The following is a 7,107-nucleotide window of genomic DNA, read 5'->3' on the forward strand; positions in this document are numbered from 1 at the left end:
AAAGGTGTCCGTCGGGGCAGTAAAGAAGTAGGTTCATCGAACGGCGGCAAGGAGAGTAGGTGGTGGTGGTTAGTGTTTAACGTCCCGTCGACAACGAGGTCATTAGAGACGGAGCGCAAGCTCGGGTTAGGGAAGGATTGGGAAGGAAATCGGCCGTGCCCGTTCAAAGGAACCATCCCGGCATTTGCCTGAAACGATTTAGGGAAATCACGGAAAACCTAAATCAGGATGGCCGGAGACGGGATTGAACCGTCGTCCTCCCGAATGCGAGTCCAGTGTGCTAACCACTGCGCCACCTCGCTCGGTCAAAGGAGAGTAATACAAGTGGAAATTGTCAAATTGTTCACAGAATGTCTTCGAAAACTACAACAGTTTTGCAACGCTCCTCATTCGCTGGGAGTCAGGTAAAGCTATCATCAGTCAGAAGGTTGGTTTAAAAAACTCTGTGCTTTACTGGGTATGGTCCTACTGAACTTACCGTTCTAAAGGACCACAGTCATGCAGAATTTTCTAAAATAAATTTCCGCCATTTGACTATTGTTCATTTATTTTACACAACCATGATTTCGGCTCAATAGCAATTCTCAAGTGCCTGTTGAAATGTTAAAATATATCTGACGTGCCTGTGACATGTCATCAACGAAAAAACATATTTCTGTTTTTGTAAACCAGTTGTCCTATTACAGGATGGCTGACATAATGCACAGCGGAAAAATGTTAAAACATTGAAGTATTTAACGGCTAATATATTCCTGTAACGTGACGAATGCAGGGCTCAGGAATGTATTGGCTGTTAAATGCGCTGCACTGTGTGTTAATGGTTTGCCACCGTGCACAGTCTCGGCCATAGTATGTATCTTCGATATGTCCTCATATCCGTAACACAACTGATGTACAAGAACAGACGTATGTTTTCCCGACGATGACAAGTCAAGACAGGTCAGACAAATTTAAACTTTTCGGCATGCACTTGAGAGTGGCTATAAAGCCGAAATCTGATTGAACAATTAACGATCAAATGGCGGAAATTTATTACCGCCCTATTGAAGGTCATGTGCTGTTGCCTGCCTTTGACGTTCGAGCTGACATGCCCAGCTAGTTATAGCCTCCGAACTGTGGTGAACTTGGCTTGTTTCACATTAACCACCGTTGTCACAGATGGAAAAGTGATAAGTGACGGACAAAATTCATAGGACAATCGCTACATTTTCGAGAGGAATATATCTAGTCGTTATTAAGGTACAAGTGCAAGGAGATATGCCATTTTTTGATTTCCGTGTCTGCGCAATTACGATCACGAGGTGTCATTTGCAATGTGCAGTGGTCTATCGTTGCAGTTGTGCCTTGAAACTGACGAGAAGCTTCAAATCTAAATGCAGGCACTTGTCGAGGACGTTAGTCAACTGCAGTCCAGTAATTTATATTATCTTAAAAAATTATAGGCTTATCTTATCTCTGAAATGTACAACATATTCTCTTTAATCGTTTCCAACAGCAATGGAAAGACTATGTATTGAAATGAAGTAAAAACGTTTGGAGTTTGATGCAGCATAATGAAACATATGTAAGTTGCGAGATAATTTATAGAATAGAATAACGAGTATGATTACCATTGTGATGGGATTCATAAGATTCTAGAAATATTTTGAGTTTGTACTGACAGAATTTGGTAAAAAGAGTTGATTCGGTATGAATTGGTATACTAAAGAACATTTACATCACTGTTACAGTTTTACTAAATTTATTCAGGAAGTGGAAAACCAAGGCTTGGAAGAGGAGTGATGCAAGGACATTTCTTATCGCTTTAACTATTGTCAGCAGATCCGGAGGATGTTTCAGATTCTTGGTACAGGAAAACTAACATGCAACACATCTGGATCACATTCCTTTTGCTGATGATCACAGACTGCCTCTAGTACAGACGAACTCCGGGAATGAATGGAAGTTTAATACAGCTATTTTATCAGGACAACTCAAAATCCATTACAGTGCTGTGTATATAGCTGAAGAGATACACAGCAGCACCACAAGAGACGATTATCACAGAGGCACACCATTCGTCTTGCATTTTCTCACTTCCGAGCAGCAGCCTCCAGAGTGCGCTCGCCAACCAGGACTACCTTCTGCTTCCGCAGCACGTCCGTCAGCGATTCATCTCATCCGCCAACAGTGTGGCCAGTTACCAAAAAGAGCCCAGTCAACCACGAAATAGTTCGCTTCTGCCAAGTATATGTACATATGGGGATCCTTCCGCTAACATAGACAAAAGACGAAGAGCTGCCGACACTCGCTAAGTTCAATGGCAGCACCACCATAGATTCTGCGATGACGCTAGGGAACACAATTCCTGCAGTTACTACAGTCGCGTCTCTACTACTGACTGTTAGAAAGTTCTATAGAGACTACCGTTCCGATATAGCAGTCGCTACATCATAGACTGCTAACAGACAGCGAAATTATTTGGATTCCAGTGTCTAAGGTCAGAACTTCAAGTGTCAGGCATCAAACAGAAATGTTAGTCAAATAATTGTAAATATTCTGTGTTAATAAATTATATTTGTGCTTTTAAATTGTGTTACCACATTTACGTTTTAGTGTTTTTTTTCTTTTTTCTTTTTTTAGATATTGGTAGTGTGCTTATAGCGCCACCTTATTGACAATAATACTAGGAATTTCATTTTCTGCAATCATGGATGTTTGAGCTGAACTGATAGTAATATTCAATTACAACACCCACCATACCAGCAAGACTAATTAACAGAACAAAAAATATATATAAGTTAACCACGAAGGCTTGTAGTAGTCAATATATATATATATATATATATATATATATATATATATATATTTAGAGCAGTTTGTAAAAGTAGCATAGAGACCGCAGTGCGAAGTTCTTTGGGAGACGGTCATTCGTTAAGTGTTGTCGCACCAGCAATGGCAGTTTTCGATCTCAGCATGCTTGCGTTTTCAATTCAATACTAGCTGGGGAAATTAGGAGGCGAAAGTCAAGAACGGAAGCGCGACGGGAGGTAGTGTGTGTCTTGAGTGAGAGGGAGATATACTGAGTACTGTGATTACTAAAATTGGGGTAAATGTCGACGGGAGGCAAGAAGTGGAAATGCGACAAAATGAAGCGTATTAATTAAAGAATTCAGAGTAAGATAATGTAGAGAGATGCTATGAAGAAAGTAGTGTCGCATTCAAGTGGCTCAAGTATTTTAGATTAATTATCGCGATTGCATGATAAGAAATGATCATTGTCGTAAACGGAGTTTTATTTAAGATTCGGTAATTCTCATGGGGAGTATTGTAGACTGACACCAGTCAGAGAAAAAAATAGTAATGTTTTGAAGACAATGACGAGCGTGGGAGTGAGTTGAAGTATTAATTCGTTAAAATTACTGTCTAAGAAACTGACTTTAATTACAGGTACTTCTGGTTAATTATTAAATATAACTAAGGACATCCTGTTACCTCTTTATTACAATGAACAATGCGTCAAACGGCAATAAAAGACCGACGTAGTACAGAGGATATTGGTAATACTCATATAGTCGTATATCTTAAACCTCTCTCGTTCGCCTGTATATAACGTCTGTATTCCCAAATTAATAATTTCCAAGATCCTTTATCAAAAGTGACGACAGCTAAATTAATATTCTAAATATACTGGAAACGGGGGGGGGGGGGGGGGGTGTTGGTGGTGAGAAGCGTTACAAGCTGATGAAATAAATCTTCATGGGTAATCAGCCGAGTGGTGGTATTGTCTTGTCACAACGTTTCAATGAGTTTCGTAGTCAACATCTTCAAGTGAAGTGTTACAAGCTGGTGACAGTAGCTGGATGGCCAGGAAAAGAAATAAAACAAGAATTTGTTTCGATAGAAAAGCTCACAATACTTTTTGACATGGTAGTGAGACATGGATTATAAATCAACAACCATTACAAGATAGGAACTATCAACCAAGCAGTATAGCGATGCATGATGGGAATTACTAGGTGAGACAGGAAGTCAAACAACTGCAATGCTTTTGGGTGAAGTAATTACGATCGTAATGAAACAAATGGTTGGAGGACGGATTCACGATATACTTTGCAAGATTCGAAAAAATAAGCACTTAATGCAAGACGAGTAGATAAAATACAAGTGCAGTGTGGACGCACATGGCTAAAGATCCACATGGATGGAGATCTGGCACAAGGCGAGGATATCTAGTATGACGACGACAGACGATAATGACCTACAGAAATTCTTTTCTTTTAACACGACCAGTTTAAGTTCTCTTATTTATTATAGAAACGCATAAGAGAAGGGCGTCCAGCCGGCATAAACCCTGTACAGACTGTGTATTAGCTTAGTGTTTTGAGGAAGACTCCGATATGGCCCTATGAAAGAATCTTCAAATTTTAAAGCATACTTCCGAGATTAAAGAGGCCGTTTCTCACTGTAATTAAGTGTGCAGAGGCAGTCTTAAAACTTCCAGAAGAAGTGTGTGTATTATGCTCATCGAGAAAGACCGCCGCAGTTAGGTTGTGATCTTTCAGGGAAATAAGCAGCAGACGCTTCAGTAGGTTTTCAGTCTTAGTTGCAAAGATAAATGGAGAAAAGATTTGCTCTATTCGCATCTGTTAGCGTATAGGTGCTGCCTCAGCGGTGTAGTAGATAACATTATAGTCTGCTAACGTGGATGTCATAGATCTCACTCACAGTGACCAGCTGAGATTTTCATGACAGCTTCGACGACTGAGCTCGGCTCAGCCTCGTAAGGGCATAAGAGAATCTGCTTGCCTCAAAAGTACTGATATTGTAGGATTCGACCAGCCAGCCGAACGGAGAGCATCTTCGTGTCCTTCGTGTCACTCGACATCCGATGCTGTTCCTGCGCTTTGTGTATCTTATTAGGCCTGGGAACAACACTAAACACTAACAACACTAGCACACTCAGACGGTCGTGTAGTCACAGAGAATTGCAACTCTAATTATTTACATCCCCGTCGATGGTGTGTAAATGTACGAAGGGAATAGTACCTGTCCTCTTACCTTTCTTGGTCTCTTCTAACCTGCCTTTAGCACATTTGTGACGAAATCACATGTGTCAGTGCAATACTCTTAAATCATACGTCTTAACCATAGATCAAAATACTCTCATATTTAAACAGAAATGATGAGCACCTGTTTTGCAACAGAACATCGTCACAGGGAGGCAAACAAATTATGAATGCATGGATTACATTTGTTTTTACAGGGTCGCCTAACCAGGATCAGTTATAGGGCGGTAGTTTTGTTCTGAGATGCAAATCAACGCTGATTTTGATAAGTCATTTATTTATACTAATGTCTCGACACATATCTCATTAAATTAACAGAGAATAATTTTCCAACGAAAAACGTAAAGTCCGCAATGCTGACTGTGAAACTGCCCCAACACAGAGAACACAAAGTCACCTAAAACACTGAAACACTAAGCTCTCTAGAAGCTCAGTCTGGAGGTAAGAAGAGATTAGTTTTTAACGTCCCATCGATAATGAGGTCATTCGAGACATCTCAGAAGCTCGGATTAGGGAAGGATGGAGAAGGTAATGGTCTGTGCCCTTTCAAAGGAACCATCCCGGTATTTGCCTTAAGCGATTTAGGGAAATTACAAAAAAAAAGGTCTCACAGGGCGGCGGCGGGTTTGAATCTTCGTCCTTCCAAATGCGAATCGAGCGTGCTAACCACTGCGTTACCTTGGTCGATAAGCTCAATTCAGGCATGAATATCTGGATGACGCTAGGAGGGGAGAGTTGGGGAGGTACCTCATGTATGTGAAAGACTGCTTGGAAAATGCCAGAAGCTTTCCTAATCTGTGCAGCTCACAAATGTAATGTACTCCAGTCCATGGTCCATGGAACTATATAATTAATCTGGCAACACAAGCTGTGTAGCAAATCCCGCAAATTGTGAGCTCCTTAAAAAGTTGATAGTGCAAAAGCGAACCGCAGCACTTACTCCAAACTCAGCAAACGTGCGACCCAGTAGCCGGCAGGACCAGAAGCCTCTCTCTCTCTCTCTCTCTCTCTCTCTCTCTCTCTCTCTCTCTCTCTCTCTTTCTCTCTCTCTCTCTTCACGGCAGAATGGCAAGTGCCCAAAATTATTCTCCTCTATGCCAAGCTTCTCACCTTTAGACAAATTCTACATGAGCGGTGAACACCCAGCCGTCATTACAGTAACCAACGAGAATTTCGCTTTATGTATGTGAATACAGGGGGACCCTGCAGAAATTTATCATTCTTGTCTTGCAGAATCGACTGTTAGTCACGTTTCACTCATTGGTCGAGTCCTTCGAGCCTAAGCACAGTGGCAAGCAAGACACATTTGATTTGATAACAAGATCAGGAGGGAAAGGCCAGGTGAATTCGTCACGCACAATTATACACTATGGACTTGGGGCTACTGCGACCGCTACCGCGAACTGCAGTGCCCTGGGGATCCAGTCCTTTCTCTAGACCCTCTGCGACTGAGCTCTTGTTCTGAGCCAGACCATTGCACTTAACAAAATTTGACGACTTCTTCCTGAGTTAGCAAGCCTTACACTCTCCTCAAAAATAACCAATAAGGGGGCAGAAAAAAAATCAAATATCGCGCAGTGATATGTGACAGGTATGTCACAAAAGTTATACTGACAACTGACCACGTCTTCCTGGTACTTTACCTTTTTTTTTTTTCAGGCAGTGCAGTTTGATACCCACGATCATCGCCGCAAATTTTCTTCGCCCAGAAACGGGAAACGTCCACGGCGTTAGAACTGGCCAGCATCAACTCTTCTTCGGTGCACGATGACGGGCACAGACGGCAGTTGCGCAGGTAAGACATTGTCTTCTCTCCACACTCTCAAGTTGAGGGTCCTCTAGCGTATCCCCATTTTTCAAGAGCTTCTTTACGCCACCCAACACCAGTTCGTAATCTGTTTAGGGACTTCCAGGTACACCAGCTCTCATTATTACCGGGAGGTAGTTCTTCTTTAGGTTGTCTCCAGCCTAGAGGAGCATCTCTACTCTCTTTCTCCACATGCCTAGCCTTTGGTTTGTGTTGTTGTTGTTTACATAGACCCTTACAAAACTTTTTCTG

The sequence above is a fragment of the Schistocerca cancellata genome, chromosome 5 (assembly GCF_023864275.1).
Source record: "Schistocerca cancellata isolate TAMUIC-IGC-003103 chromosome 5, iqSchCanc2.1, whole genome shotgun sequence".
Taxonomy (NCBI): domain Eukaryota; kingdom Metazoa; phylum Arthropoda; class Insecta; order Orthoptera; family Acrididae; genus Schistocerca; species Schistocerca cancellata.